The sequence below is a fragment of the Neolamprologus multifasciatus genome, chromosome 16, assembly GCF_963576455.1.
Source record: "Neolamprologus multifasciatus chromosome 16, fNeoMul1.2, whole genome shotgun sequence".
Lineage (NCBI taxonomy): Eukaryota > Metazoa > Chordata > Actinopteri > Cichliformes > Cichlidae > Neolamprologus > Neolamprologus multifasciatus.
In genome coordinates this window covers 2,233,692-2,253,322 of record NC_140454.1, presented here as the reverse complement: position 1 = coordinate 2,253,322, position 19,631 = coordinate 2,233,692, and the positions used below count along the sequence as shown (strand labels likewise).

Below are 19,631 nucleotides of genomic sequence, written 5' to 3'. Positions count from 1 at the left end.
GCCAGGGTGATTATTAAAGACCACCTCCATCTCAACCACCACCTCTTCAACATTCTGCCCTCTGGAAAAAAGTTCAGATCTACCAGGTCCAAAACCGACAGACTATAGAACAGCTTCTTCTCGTGGACTGTCAGAACTATTAATGCAAATTAAGAGTGTGAGCAGACCTCTCCCATACAATCATTCTGTTGCTGCCATTCCCTGTGCAATATTTCAGCAAATGTGGAATTTCCATCTCTATTTTTAACGACCATAGCCCTTCCACCCTTATTTATTATTGATTATATTTTATTACGATGCCCTTGTACACACCCCCATAGTGCTTCTTGTAACTAAAACATCGTGTATATAGTGTATATAGTGTTTTTATATTGTTTTTTCTCTACTTTTGGACCTTTGTTGTCTTGCTTCCCAATTTCGCTGTGCAAGCAACTGTACAATGACAATAAAAGTTCTAAGTTTCTACGTTCTTTTTGTGTGTGTCCTGTCTGGCACTGTAGCAATCAGAATTATTGTCTGAAGGCCAAGAAAAATGCCCAACAGATTTACTTTCCCAAGTGGGCCTTTTGCTATACTGGTCCACTTGATTGTCATAGTTCATTTGATCTTTATTAGTTATTTTTATTCTAAGTTATTGTAATCAGGCCAGACTGGACTCGGGGACGGGAAAGAAAAACAAGAAGAAACGTTCAGAAGAAAGTTAACAGAAGGAGAGGGAAAGAAAAAGGATTAAAGACAATGAAAATCTGCTTCATCACCTTTTTTTTTTCCTGGATCACCTGTTGAGAAAGAGTTTCTACGTTCTAAGGTAGGATAGGTGAGTTGTAAGCCATGTTGTCGGGGGTCCCAAATTGTTGAGAGAGTGCATCTGGATTTATGTTGCAAGATCTGGGCCTGTAGGTGATTGAAAAAGGGAAGATCAGACAGGTCGCAAAACATTCCTTACACGCAGTCGCTGTATAAGCATCTGTGGCACAAATAAGCTTCAGGGACTGACTTGTTTTTTAGAACCGACCTTTGACACTTGGATGTTGGCTTAATTTTTTACACAAAGAGAAATTTGACCCTAATAATAAAAAACACGATATTGTGGTGAATACTTACCTCAACTTTGATGGGTTTTTTCACAGCTATTTATTTAGAAAAAAGTAAAACACGTTACAAGGACACAATGCACACAATGCACACAGAGTACATGAATGAGAGTGTTGTAGGTGATGCAGATATTTTCAGTTTTTGATCTGCTGATTAATTTCACAAAGACTGCAAAATTCCTCGCAGTCTTCTAAATTTTCATTATTCTCTCGCCTCTCTTTCTCGATGACGCACGTAGGACTCATTTTCTTCACTCCTCCTCCTGGGTGTCCGACGACACAGGCCTCGCCGTCTGAAGGCACAGGCCCAAATCTCTTAAGGAGACCTGGCGGCACTTTCTCTGTTTCCAGCTTAAGTATGACATAATCTAACTTATCGTTGCCGATGAACACCTTAGCGCTAAGGTTGTTCCTGTCTGATTCTTGGTCTTCAAAGTTAAAGACCGTTTACAAATTCACGCCAGTTAGGTGTGTTTGATTTAACCCAGTAGTCAAATAAGTGGGCGTCGGTCAAGACAAAGTTGTCAAATAGCACAAAGCCTGTGCCTTGCTTTATGAAGGAACCAGTTATGAGACAAACTGACTCGCTCAGTTCGAGCAGCAACATAACACTGCGAATTTCAGTAAAAGACTGTCAGCTCTTTCCAAAGTTCTCCTTCCTGTATTCCAGTGCTTCCTGGAAATAACTTTTAGGGAATCTACTCTCCATCCATCATTTCAGACGCAGATACTGCTGACAAAGTAGATTGTAAACCTCAATGCTGCTCAATTGACCTCAGTGCGGTCAATGCTGCTGCCGTTTCTTTGATTGCCGTTTTTAGACTCAATCCGTTCTGCCGTGCTACATCTAAGACTGATGTCATTCCACCGCTGCGCTTTGCATTATTTGATGCGTGTGGAGGTTTCTGCTGTCCTGGGATGGCTACATCTTTTATTTCTGTATCTGCTCCCTGTGGAAAACATATCTGGAATTTCTTATTGTCCAGACAATCAATTATGTCAGTGCACTCATTCTTACGTCCGTCATCAATGTTAACCAGCTCAAAGTAGCCCAGGTCATCGGTGAAGCGACTGTCTCTTTTCAGAGCCTCGGCCGCAGTTATTCCCTTCTCCCCGTAAACACAAAGATACCTGAACTGTTTTAAAGCGTCATTTTTTAAAAACTTTTTTAAAAAGTTGTTAATGTAGCAAAAAAACAAAATGTAATGCATTTTGTTCATAATCTCTTTAAAGTCATGATAGTTTTTTTTATTGCTTTCACTGTAAATGAGTCTGCAAAGTTAAAAAACTGATTTACATTTATCGTTTATTACTTTTATCGGACATCATCCGATCCCATTTATGCACATTTAAGAAATAACGCGGAAAATATCCTTTTGTTTGCATTTGGAGACTCGGCATTTGAATCATCCCAAATATCTGGACCAGGGAACCCACTCCTCAAACCGGTAAAAAGGTCAAGGACACAGTTACACGATCGTTAAACTAACCTGTTTTTGGATAAAAGAAAACCATATAAGCATGAGCCCTGGAATCTCGGCTTTTTTTTAAAAAAAAAAAGAAGAAGCACTGCACATTACTTTTCTTATGTTCAGTATACAGGAATTGCTGCTCACACTCCGAGTTGCACTACTGTGTCTGTCAGATGTCCCAAATGGAATGTCAGGCCGTACTCACGCCGGACACCTCCTGACCTTATTTCCACGAGCCCTCAACTCAGCTGCAAAGTGCTTACGGGGTCAGTTTCCTTTTCATCACAATTATCTGCTGTCATTCAGACATAAGTTGAGCGATGGTTTAACCAATTTTCCATCAAAGGGATTAAACAGAACATAGGATGTAAGTTATAAGAAATATAACTTTGACTATGGAGCACATCTCCTTCAGCGTCCACAATAACTGCATTTCTAATTGTTACTAATGTAAAAAAAGTGGTTTTATTTATATATGTTTATATATTTGATTTGATATACCTTTATTAGTCCCACAAGGAGAAATTTCATAAGGCTGCCGACCTATTGCACGCAATGGCGGTGCCATCTTACCCTCCGACCATACATACATTACACAAAACATCACATGGGGAAGACAGGTCAGAGAGGTATAACAATGGAAAATGCACCACATGAGGAAAGATAAGGAGAAAATAACTCCCCCCAGACTGAGCTCCAACAGGGAGATCAGTCTGAGAACAGAAAAAACACCTCTGCACATGAAAAACTCTTAATGCACCAAAGAAACACATGACAAGCAGCAGGGGGGGGTAAAGGGTGAGAGACAGGCCAGTCCAGCTATGGAAAAATCACCATCGGGCATACCGGGCATTTGATTTTTCGTTTTTATGGGCCGATTATCCCCCCCCCTCTCAACGGTATAAACACTGAAAGGTGGTGGATTGGCCAGATGCTGGGAGATGTGTAAAAATAACTCAGTTGTTTGGTGGTGGCTATGGCGGAGCTTCCACAGATTCAGTAACATTAGCAAGTGGTGGAGGCCAGCAGATGCAACACGCTGGCAGGTGGATGACGGAAAGGCAGGAGAAGCAGAGACCCGAGGCGGTGAACTGAACTTCAGGTAAGAAGTTATGACCTGCAGTCTATCTGGGTCAGATATAAACCAAGTTTAGGTGGAGTTTATTGTAGTTGTGCTGACTTTTTACAATTAGTTACAATAACTCGTACTGCGTACTAGCTAGCATGACGGAGTTTCTATACTGCTGGGCGGGTGCTATGATTTTATTGATGTTGAACTTGGCAGCTACATTGTAGCCACAGCCACCCTGGGGCGCACTGACAGAGGCGAGGCTGCCGGACACTGGCGCCACCGGGCCCTCTGACCACCACCAGTAGGCAGCGGGTGAAGTGTCTCGCCCAAGGACACAACGACTGAGAATACTTTCTTATTCTCATTTAAAATTTCTCACTTTTAACAGATAATTATCTGAATCTTACAACAAACGTTTTCATCTGATGTAAAATGTATAGAAATCCATTATTGTACATAGTAATTTTTTTAGGGTCCCATCATAATTTCTTCAGAAGTAGCTAAGTACTGTATATGATGCCAGTATTTTCCCACATTTTCTAGATACTGTACTGTAGTCAAGTAAGTTTTATTCTTTCTCACCTGTCTTTCTGTCTCCTTTCACTTTTTAAAGGTTGCCATGTTAGAAAACATATTTTGCCCTGCCATGCTGTTTATTGATGTGGCAAATGAATGGTTTATGAAAATATATCTAAATCTGTCATCAGTAATCAGTAATGATCATGTCTCACCTCTAGTCTCCTCTGTCTTAATTTCAGGTTTTCACCATGTGGTGTAGATAGTTCAGGCGGTTAACTCGACCAACAGTCTACTTTCGGGTACAGTTTAGTACTGTTTAGGATGGTGTAGGTTTAAGTTTATGAGACTGATACATATATACCAGCAAGACAGTGTACATCACTGTGACAACAGCGTTTGTTTATGTTCAAAGGCTTTATGGTGTTTCCTATAATACCTGGTGGGCCGGTCACCAGTCAAAATGCCCGGGCTGATTTTTTGTCCCAGTGCAGCCCTGGGGACAGCCAATTTAGACAGTACATCCGGGCCTGCGTGTGCTGGTCTCCTTGATCCACCGTCAGCATCGGAAAGGAATAAGCGTCAAAGGCGTTTGGAAAGGGAGGGGGGGGTGAGTGTGTGCATATCACTGTATATGTATGTGTGTGTGTGTGTGTGTGTGTACAACATGTACAAACTCCAAAACACATTCCTAGCATGAACTGAACTTCCAAAGCAGAGCTACTAGATCACTTAAATTACACAATTGAAAGCATATGTGTATTGTTTGTGTATTTATACACAAGCACTCATATATATTCAAATAATTTTTAAAAAGTTCATTTACCTGTTACTACCACACACCAAATCCGGTCGTTGGTACTGTACTTGCTGGCTTGTGTAGCCACTAGGTAACAAAAGTTCAACACTGCCCCCTAGCGTCCTGGAGCACTTCTGTTGTCTTTTGTACGTGTTTTGGAGTTTGTACGTGTTTTGTCTGTAGGGGCCACTGTAAATATACTTTTATTTATTCACTCCACATAAAATGTAATAAATAAATCATATAATACAAAAACCAACTACTCACATTTCAACTTTTAACTATTTAAATTTTCAGCTCTTTCCTTTTAAACAAATTTAAAGTGAAACAACACAAAACACTACAAACCACAACACAATTAAACATAAATTAAAATATAAAACAAAAAGAAGATGCACATTCTCTGTCATATGGACCTGCATGAATAAACTTTCTGAATCCTTTATCATCTGCAACTGAAAATAGTTGTGGATGATTACTATACCTTTCTAATGTGACGTTGTTGTCCCTCGCTCTCTTTCTCTCTCTCTCCCTCTGACTCTGTTCCTGTGCTACTGAGTGTAACTACCGCCCCTCCCCCCTCTGCCCAACGCAAAGCACAAGGCTCGCGTGCGGAGTGAAGCAGGAAAAAAGTGCGAGAGAGAGGCTGAGAGAAAGAGAAAAAAAACCCAGGCTCGCGATAAGGAGCCGGCTCGCGTCGTTCACGTCAGAGACCCAGAGACTCTAAGAGCCATTTCGTTCGCAACCGACCCATCACTACTACCTACCTGGGTTATGTGACACTTCAGTATCTTTGATGTACTATTGCTGTGTGATTTATTACTATTACTGAAGGCTACTTGCCACCAAGCTAACATCTTATCTTATGTTAACATAAGTCTTTGCTCCTCTACAGTAAACATATTGTCTGTTCAGGGAGATTTGGGCTTAACAGCCAATTGGTAGAGAAAATCAAACAAGAATTTGCAGGATGTGATTTAGATTACGTTACTCTCATTGAGTAACTTAATGGAATACTTTACATACTACACTTTAGGGCATGTATTCTGTAATCTGAATACTTTTTAAAAGTAACCTTCCCAACACTGTGTACCAGTCCACATCTAAACTATTCTACAATGCTTAACTGTGAGCAATAAAGCATAAAAGTATTGTTAGAACATGTAATCAATACATACATGTAAAAGAAATTTCAGTCAGAGTGGGCACTGAGGAGAGGTCAGGTGGGTCGGTCAGCTGACAGATGTAGGGGCGTATTTTAAACAATTCATGTAGCAATCTTCACCCCACCCCAAAACCATCTCTTTTTACCAGTCTAGCAGTGCCCAGGGAAACCCAAAACAAGATGTGCAAGAGGTGCATTAAAAAAAAATTATGAATTTAGTATGGTTGCCAGACAGGGGTAGCAATACTGGCTTAGTAAGTTGAGTGATGTCAGCGAGGCCTGCAACTGCTGCCTCTCTGGTAATTCCACCTGGGTAACCCATTCACCTACCTGCCCACTCTCGGTAACCGTCTCGCACGCCAGTTTGCCTGCCTCAGTAACCCGTCTTCCATCTCTCATACAACATGTGATAAGTCAGTTACTAGTTTTCTTTAGTTTCAGCTGTTTCGTATTACTACGTAATTCTGATTCTTCCAAGAAAAAACTTGCTCTGGTCAAGTCGAGCTATGTTCATGCCATTAATACATGATAAATGTAAATAAATCCTGAACCACTCTAAGTATGAGTATACGCCTTATGTTCCCCTTTTGGCTCATTCTGATAGTGCCTTTTAATTTCCATCAAACGAATGTGGCACTTTTTGTTTTTAATAGCTTATACACACACACACACACACACACACACACACAGACACACACATAATTATATTATAATGAGGTGGGATTATGATATGCATTTTTAATCCTCATTAATAATAATCTCCATTTCTGCTATTAATTATTAACTGCATGCATTTTAATCTTATCTGCTAGCATTTTAATTTATACGTTTTTTCTGTTTCTTGCATGACAGAAGAAACATTTTCTTATCTGACACAACATAGTTTGTCTACTTGCTGGTTGGATTCAGTTAAGCATTAAACCACTTGTGTTTTTCTTAGAAAAAGTGAGAATTGCCAGTTTGAGGATGGTTTGCAATGAAAGAAAAACAATGTTGAAACTTAAACAAATAGCAGTTTGTTGACACAACTATCCACCCAGATATGAACTGGAAAGCAGGCTCAGGATTGATGTTTGCTCTTTGGAATGAAAATTAAAAGTACCATCGACTGCAATGTAAGTTTTCTCCCAATAGCCCCCGACACACCTGGTCTTTATAATGGGCTTACTTCATGGAAATAAAAATGGCTTATTCATTTTTATTCAGTTTCACCAATATCAGCAGTAAAACAACTAACAACACTTTCTGTTTTTTACTTCTTGATGTCTTAGTGCTTCTATAAATATGTCTTTTATGATGAAATGGATTTTTTACACTCCAGTGGATTGTTCCATTTGCAATGCTGCAAGCTGCAAGTCTATCCACCTCTCTTAATGTGTATCATTGAGCTATAGTAACGTCTGACAATCTGAATTACTACAACCAACAACTCTTGCAGTCTCACTTGACTGCCACAGTGACACTTCCGAGCATAGATGAATAATATAAGTGAACCAAACTAGCTGGATTTACCTTGACACAGGAACTAGGAGGAGGATTTTCTCGTCCACTGTCTCTCGGTGGGGAATATTCGTCAGTCTCATACACCAATCCCCCTCCATGAAATCTGTGGCAGCTGGCCACTAATCCTGAAAGAATTCCTTGCCTCCAAAGCATGTTTTTCTGTATCTTCTCCCACGTAACACCCAGTTTCTTTGCTCCAAGACTGAAGGACAGAGAGCAGACTTTCACTGTGTGCACACTTTATATAGGAAATAAACTAATGTTTTATGTTTCGCTGACTGCATACTGTGATGTCTGCTGTGTTTTGTTTTGTGTTGGATTCAGCCTGCCTTCCACCAGCTGTCGTCCCACATTCACACTAATTTCAGAAATGCACACATACACCTTTGAATACTGACATCTAACATATGGTGGAGTGCAGTGTCTTTAATAAGTTAAGTTGTATATCAGCTAATGCGTATTGTATTACTGTGTCATAAAAGCAAAGCACGGGGAACAGCTTTTAGATGGAGCTTTGAGGTTTGAATGTGGTGTCTCTGTTCCTTCCAGCACTGTCAAAACCAAAGTGTTTGAGAAGCCCTAATGTGTTTACCTTTGTGTCTTATCCCTTTAGCTAATGGAGCCATGGATTCTGATCCCAAAGGAGGGATGTCAGGTAGTAGTGAACATGTGCAAATGCAGAAGGAGTGTGTGAAAAACCAAGTGCACCTAATGTCTCAATCCGGTCTTTAAGTCTGATGTCATTAGCTGTGCCTGGGCCCAAACTCAAACGAACACTGCGGCTACACTGAGAGTTAAAAACTGTCTAAAGTCTTTCATCTGTAATAAAATGATCAGTGCTTTACCAGATGTAACAATTAAGTTTAACATCCAGGCATCCACAAAAACCGAATTTATGGAATTTAGGAAGTTAGCTCGCTAGTTTCCATCTAAATATGATATAGCATGTCCTGAGATATCCGAAACAAATTAAGACAGCTCTGCTATCATTTCCAACATAAATGAAGACAGGAAACTAAACAGCAGTGACGTTTGTAGGGTTACTGAAGTTGGGCTAGCTGGTATATAATGATGTGCTAGGTGATCCCTAGCGACACAGCTATGTTAGCATAGCATAAACACAGTGAAGCTGGAGGATGAACGCTAACTTTTTTCCACTCGATAAAAGTTAACGTGAGGGTTCCTGATGGTTAGATTGGCCACACCTGACTAGGTGTGGCCAATTAGCACCAGCTGAACACACTGAGCAGATTAGAGGCTGCAGAGGGACGTAACACCTCCCTTAAAAGGGTTCCTCTAGGACCCCTAAATTTATTAAAAGCCCCTCTGAAGCCTTCAGGTCCTTGACCCACAAGTTAAAGCTAACAGAAGCACAGTGTTCACATTATAGTCGGCATCTCTAAGCATGGATGGTTACTTTAATCCAAAAAGTTCAGTAAATCAAGCACACTAGTGACCAACCACAAAATGAAGCGCTATGGCCACACAATGATCACATTAAGGGTGGCTCAGCACCCCACAGTGTTATTGCCATCACCTGGCCAACAACACTCACAAGTGATCCAACAAAATAGCCATATTCCCCACAACACTAAAGGTCACAGCACAAAACACTCACCTCACAAGGATCTCATTAGCATCCATCAACACTGACATATGCACACACATGGTGTACACACAATGCCAACTTAAAAACAGCCTACCTGCCTCAGCTACAGACCATAATCATGAATGGTCTCAAACCTCCTACCAAGTTTGGTGCCACTGATTTACTATGTGCAACTCCCAGCCTAAAACACTAAACACAACAAAACCCTAACTTTACCTACCCTAGTCTTCAGTGGTGTACCAGGCTCGAGGCAACTTTAAACGCGAACTCGAGAGCAGGCAGCAGACCAGAGATATAGTCTCCTACCAAACTCTGAAGCGTACCCTCACCCAGGATAGCCACCAAACACAACAAATTAAAACAGCAAAGCAAAACAACAAACGAGTGCTTCGCTGGAAGAGCAGCACAGCCACCCAGCTGAAACACACTGACTAAAGGGACGTTACTCAATCACAGTGAACACCTTCACTCACCCACTTAAAAGCAATAGAAAAAACTGATATTCAATCTCCACTAAAATGTAGTGATGGGTCCAGCAACACTGACGCACCGACGCATGTATCAAGCTCCCCTAGCGACGCCTGTATCGGTGCGTGCGTCGCTTTAAGAAAAAGTCACGTGATCGATACAGCTGCTGTATCGCTCATTGCCAACGCGCCAAACTGTGTTTAAAAGGTACCGCATCAGCATCTGTCAACGGAATGAGTCGCCACCAAAAAACCCCCACAAAATTACTCTCGCAAAGATTAAAAAATAATAATAATACACATCTCTCCATAACAAAATGGAGCCCGAAAGAAAAAGAAATGTTTCTGCTGTGTGGGATCATTTTGATCTTTTAACTGCAAATAAGGTAATAGTTTATCTGTCTTTGTTTCAGTGTAATCTATCAGAATAGAAAAAAACAGCAATGTGACTTGAAGTGTAAATTATTTATTTCATTTATGCAGGTTAAATGTTGCATCTGTTCTGCGGAGCTTTCTTACACAAACAAAAGCACCTCCTCAGTGTTTCGGCATTACAGAGCCAAACATGAAAATGAGACAAACACACCGAGAATGAACACTGGTAGGCCTGTATAGACACTGAACATCTTTATCATCATTTTTTTAAATTAATATGTGTTTTATTATTTTCATCTAGGAAGACTGCTCTGGACCAGGCAGTCCTGAATTTTATTATAAAGGACTGCCAACCCCTTAGTATTGTGGAGAGAGAGTGTAACGTACTGAGGGAATAGGAAGACATCTTATCAAAACCTTATCCACCTGGCTTTACAGCTTTTGTGTTCCCCAGCTTCATCTGTTCCTGTGAGTTTTCCAAAGCTGGGGAAATGGTGTAAAAAAACAAAAAAAACACAATAGACTGAATGCAAAAACATTGGATAAACCTATTTTTCTGAATAGAAATTTATAATAAACTCTGAGTCAAATGGGTAATATTACATTCACAATACATTCATAATATATTTTAAAGATGTCTACAATATTTGTAATATAGAAGATATAAAATGATTCCATGGAAAGTACAACACCTTACAGTGTATACAGTGTATATAAGGATGACGAGGTCATTGAATCAGTTTCTGTTGTGAGTCTCAAGTAAGTTGCCTGCAATGATATTTAAGGTCCAGCAGGTGTCAGTATGGAGCAAAACAGCAAAACTGTGTCGACACAGTGTCGATACAGTTTGGGGAATGTGCTGAAACGCTTCACGAGGCCTCATCTACCCATCACTACTAAAATGTCCAAATATCCCGGACGAGCCCCCACTTATGTTACGACCCAGCTCAAAGCCGCAACCTCAGAGAGGTCAGATTGACAGCTAAACAGAGTCTCTCTGTTTAGCTGTAAACCTTTACCAAGGTGCTATGTCTGTGCATACAAAGCAACACAACAGAATCACGTGTTCAAGCAGACTCATGCAGTGCTATCTGTGATTTTTCTTGTGTAGGGATTATCCATTGCTTGAGCTTCCTAATATACTCATCACTCCCCACATTGGCATCTCAACCATTACCACAGCACGTGGGATGGTGAAGAAGATGGTGGAAAACGCCCTGGCTGGAGTGAAAGGGTTACCTGTTCCAAATGAAGTTCATCTACACCCATCAAACTGTTAAATCTGACTTTATTTTTAGAATTAAGATCCCTCAAAAACTAAGATTTGAACACAGTAAGTTGCAGAATAGTTTCAATGTAGGATCGTATCACATGATGTTTGATAGATACAAGTTGAAAAATGTCTTTGAAGCAAAGTTAATTATTTTATTAATTTTATATACAGTGAGGTCCCACCGGTGCTACCAATGCCTGTGGTGTAAAGGTCAGCCATTAATCAGTGCTTGAACAAAATGTGGTATGTTTTAATGAAAAAGTCTTTGAAGTAGAAAAGGAAATGCAACACTTTTGGACACACAAATGAAAACTTTAAGAGCCTTTTGGTTTGATAATTAATTTAGAAGAACAAACAAGCTAAATAATCTAATAAGCTTCCAGTGAACACTTAAATAGAAACACAATGTCACGGCCCAGTGTTTTTGTTTCTGTATAACTATTGAACTTTGATTTTGTTATTGTTTATCTTTTCTAGTCTTTTGGTTTCTGTGCTCCATGGTTGCTGTCTCACCGAGTCAAGTCCACATCTGTTATGTTTCCTGTCTTACTTTGAAAGTCTGTGTCCTATGTCATTGAATTGACTTTTTCTTCCCCTTGGTCTTGTCATGTCTGATTGCTCCCACCTGTGTTCCCCTTCTGTGTCTCATTCCCTCTTTATCCCATGTGTATCTAAGCCCTGCGTTTCCGTCTCTTAGTTGCTGGTTCGTCTGCGTGTCTACCCGTGTTTCTGCTGTGTGTTTCTCCATGTTCCAGGTTTCCCGTTTCAGGTTTCTCATTGCAGGTTTTTGTTCCTTTCATTATTATTTTGTAGCTGTTCCCAGTTTAGGTTTTTGTTAGCGTAGTTCCCTGCAATGCTCTGCTTTGGTTTATATTTTCCTCCTCCTCCAGACGGTCTGCTGCACACACAAAGAAGATTCTCTCTTATCTGAATGAAACCCTGCTGCATCCAGGTACCCCGTCCTCAGTAAATAACATTTCTATCCTACAGAATATGTTTTACTGTTGCCTGGATTGTATTCTTCAACATGAGTCCCAAATTCCCAAATTAATTTGTCAACTAGAAAACAACTTGGTGTACTGTTTACTGTCATGGAAATACTGTTGTGATAATCAGTGCTAATAATAAACAGAGTTAATATTTCAAATAATGAGGCCTTCAGCCAAAATCCGAAGTCCTGTTTCATTTTTGTTCTGCTTTTGGCTCTTCCCTAAAATCATCTCTCAGGCATAGTTCCTAGCTTTGAGCTTTAAGTTTAATAATAAAAACATTTCCAGGTTCTCCTTCCTCGGGACATGGAGAAAGTTTAGCCGCTGCTGGGCCTTCTTTACCAGGGTGATGGTGTTGTGGGTCCAAGTAAGATCAGTGGAGATGTGGATGCTTAGAAACCTGAAGGTAGAGACCCGTTCTCCATTTATAATCAGAGGGGAGTGGAACTGTCTGTGTCTCCTGAAGTCCATTACGAGTTCTTTTGTTCTAAGGACGTCCAGCTTCAAGTTCTCTACCTCCACCCTGTACGCTGTCCCATCTCCATCAATGAGCTCAGCCATGGTGGTATCACCTGGTGGCTTTATTGTCATTTCAGCCATGTGCAGTGGTACAGTACACAGGGAAATAAGACAACGTTCCTCCAAGACCATGGTGCTTCATATAACATATAACAGACAATTAACACAGTACTACATAAAGTGCAAGTATGCAAAAATTGCAAAAAAAAACAAATCAAAAGCAGTGCAACACCAGCCAGAACAGAACGATACAGACACAACAGTGTATAATATAAAAGTGCAACAATGAGAGTGTGTCGTGCAAAAAGACTGAGCATTGTGCAAAATGTAATGTTCGTCCAGTCACTGAGTGTTCAGGAGTCTGACGGTCTGGGAGAAGAAGCTGTTCCAGTCTGGCAGTAAGGGCCTCGGTACCTCTTGCCAAAAGGCAGCAGAGTGAAGAGTGTATGAGGGGTGTGTGGGGTCCTCCACAATACTAGTGGGTTTGCTGTTGCAGTGGGTGCTATAGGTGTCCGTGATGGAGGGAAGAGAGGCTCCAGTGATCTTCTCAGCTGCTCTCGCTATCCATTGTAGGGTATTATGATCCAATACAATGCAGTTACCATACCAGACAGTGATGCAGCTGCTCAGGATGCTCTCGATTGTCCCTCTGTAGAAGGTGGTGAGAATGGATGGTGGGAGATAATAAGACACTGTTGGGCCTTCTTAGTTATGGAGCTGGTGTTGCGGGACCAGGAGAGGTTCTCCACCAGGTGAAACTAAGGAATTTGGTGCAGATCGAAGGAGGAGGAAAGACAGTCTCAAATGTGCTTAGACACAAGACACTGCTCGAAGCACTTCATAACTACAGATGTGAGGGCTATAGGTATGTAGTCATTGAGGCTGTCTATACCAGCCTCACTGGGGATAGAAATGATAGTGGAGGCCTTCGGACAGGTGGGAGCCGCTGTGGGATGAGTCAAGGAGAGGTTGAACAGCCTGGTAGGGGTTCTATCCCTCTCCTGTACGCCTCCTTGGCTGAGTTACGAGTCCTTTTCTACACAGTACTTGTGTAGAAAAGTACTGTGTAGAAAAGGACAGACTTGAAGGTCTCTGGGTCTTCAAACATGGACCAGTCTGTCAGATCAAAACAGTCCTCTACTTGGAGGAGAACATCATCTGGCCATGCTTTAATGACCCAGGTGCTTGGAGGGGTCTGTTTCCTGGGGGCGATGAGGAGGAGCAGAGGGGTGGGGGAGGGGTGATGCTCTGTAGACATGCTTGATGTTACTGTACATATGGTCCAGTGTCCTGTCCCCAATGGTAGGACACTTAACATGTTGGTGGAATTTGGGAAGTACAGATTTCAAACATGCCTTATTAGTCCCCACAAACAATATGAACACCCTTGATGTCCTCTCTGCTGTTTGATGATGATACGTTGGAGGGGATTGAGTGCTGAGCTAAAGTTTGCATTGCGGGGATGTAAACAATGGTAATCATGGCTACTGTCTATAATTCTGCTGTTATGGCACCAGTGTTGAAGCACATCAGCGCAGATCCCAGCACGCCTTCCCCCACCAGAGTCTTTGTTGCAGTCCTGGCGGTGTAATGCCCGGCCCGGTAACTCCACTAAGACACTGGGGATGTTTGGATGGAGCTAAGATTGAGTTACAATCAGTAGACAACACTCACGGAAAAAGCGGTATTAGTAAAACCTCTGATTGTACCTCCTTAGTGTTGTTTGCGAGGGATCTGGCTTTGGTGAGTAAGATGGATGGAAACGGGAGTTGTGTTGTAGTTTTGATAGCTGGATGTGCCAACTCTGCATCCCCACTTTGATTTCTCTCCCTGCTCCATCTTGCTGTTTCTGACAATAACCCATGGAGCTCCCGTGTTGTTCTGCAATCTCAGTTGGGATACTGTCAGTTCAATCTGAATTAAAGTCTGGGTTCTGGATAAGGCCAATATCCTTTAGTTCCTGATGACTGAAACTGATCAGTGCATTGCAGAAAGACTCAACCAGTGATGGGAATAACGGCGTTACAAGTAACGACGTTACTTTTTTCAGTAACGAGTAATCTAACTAATTACTATTCCTATCGTTACAACGTCGTTACAGTTACTAACAAGAAAATGCGGTGCGTTACTATTTTTCAACAAACAGACGGTTGAAGCTGTGTTCAGGTTACTGCATCTTATATCAGCTGCAGGAAGTAGCTGTAAGTAATCTGGGCGCTACAGCTTTAACCCTTTAAGACCTACCATAGAACTAGGGCTGGGTATCGTCACTGATTTTTAGAATCGATTCAATTCCGATTCACAAGGTCCAGAATTGATTCGATCCACGATTCGATTTAATTCGATTCGATTCGATTCACTTCGATTTGAATCTGGGAAATTTTGACAGTCAGAAATATTATAATTCAGATTAGTACATTTACATATTTTTGTATCTATAAAAAGGAAGCTGACACACGCAAGACTTTATCAAAGGTGTGAGCGTCACAGCAGATGCCTTTGTGTCAAAGTAGCTGAAGATAAAACACAGAAACACATGAAGGTGATTTTTCCTGGCCTGGGATTTTATAAAAATATTCTGCAGTACATCAAAAACGAAAGAAAACCATTAATCAACATATGAACATTACCTCTGAAGTTACTGCGGTTTTATTAGAGACACGGCTAAGCATTTTGCATTTTGCATAATTTTAAAAAGTTTAAATTTGTTCAGCATTGAACGGCAGAAATTAGGTTTTCTTTTCGGAAGTATATAAAACAGAAAAAAAAAAGTCGGCCGATAGCGCTGTAAACAACGGTAGACTTGTGCGTAACAAGCAAGCGAATAATGCAGAAAACCATACAGAGAGAGAGAGGGGGAGAGAGAGCTGTGCATCGTGGTCAAGCAAAACAGTAAAAGTAAGAGTGAATACATGACGATGACGATGTTTTTGTGAAGCGTAGTTATCCTCTTTTGCTGCTGGTTCGGTCAATATTGTTTGGAGAGACATCAAACTAACAGCTTTAGAATCAGGGCATAAAGGAGGTGAACACAAAGCGCAGACCCGCCGACAGATCAGAATCAGCGGGCTGTCGGCTTTCAGCCCCGACTGTGAGAAAGGCGACATCTAACTGATTCTGATCCGCGGGCTGCGCTGTGTGTTTACGTCTTTGTGCAGAATCCGTGTTCCTGCTCTCATTTACTGTTTTAGCTGTTTGGTGGTTGTTGAAATTTTGTGAGATTTCACCTGAGATTCTGGCATTTCGGGCAAAATAAATTTATATTAAAAAATCGATTCAGGATTTTAATGAATCGATTTTACGTAATCCAAGCCAGAATCGATTTTAATCGATAAATCGATTATAAAAACCCACCCCTACATAGAACCAAGTCTGCCAGAGCTTATATTATATTTTTACATGCTGTGGTGCCATTTTTGGGACCATTTCCAGTTGCTATACATCAATACAGCCATTATAGTCTAGATTTTAATAATATGTCTGCATTAAGTGCATAGTAATTACATAAATTGCAAAAAAGTGCAATAAACTACAAAAAAATTGAAAATCGTTTTTGTTTTTTTAACATATTTCTAGTTAGAGAAATTTAAGAGGCTTATCCCGCAAAACTGTAAATACAAAAAAGTTGCACAAAATAGTTTCCCACCACAGGAAATTTATTTTGAGTGTCTTCATAGTTTTATTTTTGAAATACACCAATTTTTATACACTGCAGGAAAAACGAAAATAAATATTATACTGCAAATTTGCAAAAAAGCAGCATATGCATCAAAATAAACTATTTCCAGCAGTGCAATATGAGTCCTAAGCATCCCAGAAACGACACAGAAAATCATAAAGTCAAACATAACTTTTAAAAACACCAGTATAGGCTCATTGAGGCCCGTACGGTAAAATACATTTCCGCGAAAATGACGTCACTTCCGGTTTCGGACAGGTCATGGCGGACATGCGATGGTTCGCGCTGACATCTAATCCAATGTAGGAAGTGTTATGAACAGCTGATCGGATCGGCAAAGCGTGTTTCTGGAATATTATGTTTTTGTTGCTGCAAGTGCTTTTTATGCAGTTTTTACAAAGCTATATGTGGAAGGAAACTGTGACCGAGGACAAGCTGATGGCATAAGATGTAAGTACAACTCCTCCGGTTTCATATGCAAAAAAAATTATTGCGCTAGCTCACGTGGTTGCAGAGCTACCGGGATTTAAAAATAGTTATGCAAAACAGAGCGTGCCCGCTCTGACCGGTTTTAAAGGGTTAAGCAGCTGCGCGCTCCTGCGGACGGTGATCACGATCACTTTCTGGCACAACACCTGGAGCTCAGGGGGCAAAACAATCACATGAGTGCTGCTGTTTGACTGAGGAAGAATAAAGTAGTCGTGGTAAGCGAATCACATGACCACTTAAAGACAAAGCAACAAGGTGACATATACCAGTTTATAGATTGATAAACAATATATACGCAGCGTTTTTCCTCAATAGTTTCGTCACGTTTACTGTCTAAGGACAGCGCAGCGAGACCTCTCTGCTTATGAGAAAAAAATAAACAAATAAAACAAAAAACAGCCCATTTGTGTTGGTGGAAAAATGCACCACATTGACCAATGAAAAAATGATATGGCAACATGACATTTGGTTGTTTAGGAAGAGGCGGAAGTTTTAGGAGTGACAGCGAGAGAGAGAGAGAGAGAGAGAGTTTTGAGATGTGAGAGATTTGGGACGTTTAGCGTGTTTGGAGTGTGTAGTTAATGTGTTGTCTTGTGTAGTTAGTGTGTAGTTTTGTGTTGTGTGTCAGAACAATGAGGTGACTGCTGTCTCCAGGTAAAAAAGGGGTGACACACCTGCTGCTGTCAGACCTGCAGGTATCAGGCTGTGATGTTTCCTTTATAGTGGACAGAAATTATGTTTTTGGAGTGGCACAAATAATTTGTGGCATCTTATTGAAGAACAGCTGATTGTTCTGTAAACAGTTTGAAATGGTTATTAAAAAATGTTTGTTTTTTATGTTTTTTGTCTGATTTTAGATCAATTGTGTTAATACAGTAGTCAAAATGAAAACATGACTGTAAATTCAGACACGTGAGGTTGTGCTGAAAAGGATGAGACCAAACAAAGTAAATAGTTTTTAAAGGTAAAATGTGGAGGAAACATCAAAAGTGATTAAAATGGCCAATTATACCCTGGACCCCAGAGGGTTAAACTTTTTTTTAAAGTAGTGCAATAGTTACTTTTCAAGTAATTAATTACTTTTAGTAACTGAGTTACAAGATTCTAACTCGGTTACTTTTTTGAAAAAGTAACTAGTTACTGTAATTACTTTTTCAAAGTAACTTGCCCAACACTGGACTCAGCTAAAAGGTGAGGCGCCTAGAACTTCAAGAGAGTCTGGACAGGTTCCTCAACACCTCCTTTGTAAAGCAATGACTGTCTCAAGCCTGCTGCAACAGTCAAGCTGCCTCAGTAAGGAGTCCTGGTCATCCTGCCAGAGTTGGGACTGAGACAACTCTAGATGGTGCCACACTACCCAGAAGTAAGCCAAGGCACTGCCAGTAGCGAAAGCCTGCTCCTCCTGCATGAGAGCGGAAAGGTGAGTGTAACAGGCCAGAACCTTGCCCACACAACTGGAGTCCCCAGATTTGATTGCACCTGGTGAGACAGGTGATGCAGATAAAGGGATATAATGTTTCCAATATTAGCAAGACACACCTGGTTAGCCATTGCCCTGTGTACCCTAGTTAGCAAGGCAACCATGACCCTACAGTTGCTGCTAGAGCATGCGGCCATGCCGAAAGGGGAGCTAGAGGGTTAGGCTAACAGAGCAAGAGCCTGATCTGCCAGGCGGAGAGGGGCACAGGCAATTTTTTCCTTTGACATGAATATTAGAAAACCTCCTACAGGTAACGGACCACTTGTGCAACTCTGCAGAAGAGCCAAACTGCTGGCTTATCAGGTCCTTAAAGTCGGGCAGCAGCGGCACCTGCATCTGGGAAGGTTGCAACTGCTCAAACCTAGATGCATCACAGAATCATCAACGAGGGAAATATCAAGAGAGGAGGATGCCTTGATAATCATATCAGAGAAGTGACTTGCCCAACTCTGCTCCTAGGAAACTAGCTGGTTGCTAACCGCAGGACAGGTTGTACTCCTCAGAGATAACGTTCTCTTCATCGACATCTCCTTCCTGATAGCTTTCCACATCTGGCTCCCAACCAGGAGCTGGGGTCAGAGAGGGGCCACTAAAAGACTGAGCTTCAGCAGGTCTTGCAGGAGGGGGAGGCAGAGATACCTGCCAGGGGCCTGAACACTCCCTCTTGGCCTGTGAGGCGTCCACTTTCCCAACTTTGGCATAACAGAATGTGAGTGTTTAAGTCACATCAGCCGCAAGATCCAACTGTGACACATTTTTCTGTCAGTGTGACTGATTATAAAAAGACAAATGATTGAACAGTGTGCAACAGCTGCAACAGTAAATGTTTGCAGTGTAGGTAAACTGATAGTCTGATAGCATCACTGTCCACAGAGTCACGGAGACAGGAGCCACGGAGCGAGCGGGTTAGGTTCATTGAGTCTGTTACCCCGGTAACTGACTCGGAGTTGAAGTCAACCCTGAAGACTTCAGGGTTTCCAAATCCACACAATACCACAGAATCTTTCCCAAGAACACAAAACAGTGCATCGCTTTCCAGCAAGGATTTTGCCAACGGGTTCTCCGTGCAAGGAAAAAGGTAAGCTAAGGTCATCAGCCAGCTTCACTAACTGTTAGCAATGCAGTGGTCC

The 19,631-nt window shown here is 41.3% G+C and overlaps 1 long non-coding RNA gene across 1 annotated transcript in view; it reads right to left on the bottom strand.

Annotated features, from left to right (window-relative positions):
* Nucleotides 1-392: 392 nt before the first annotated feature.
* LOC146499972 (uncharacterized) overlaps nt 393-19,631 on the bottom strand; it is a 233,805-nt gene continuing 214,566 nt past the window's right edge. Inside the window, exon 2 of the long non-coding RNA XR_014869925.1 lies at nt 393-1,379. This is a non-coding gene — a long non-coding RNA (uncharacterized LOC146499972). The remainder of the gene's footprint in view (nt 1,380-19,631) is intronic.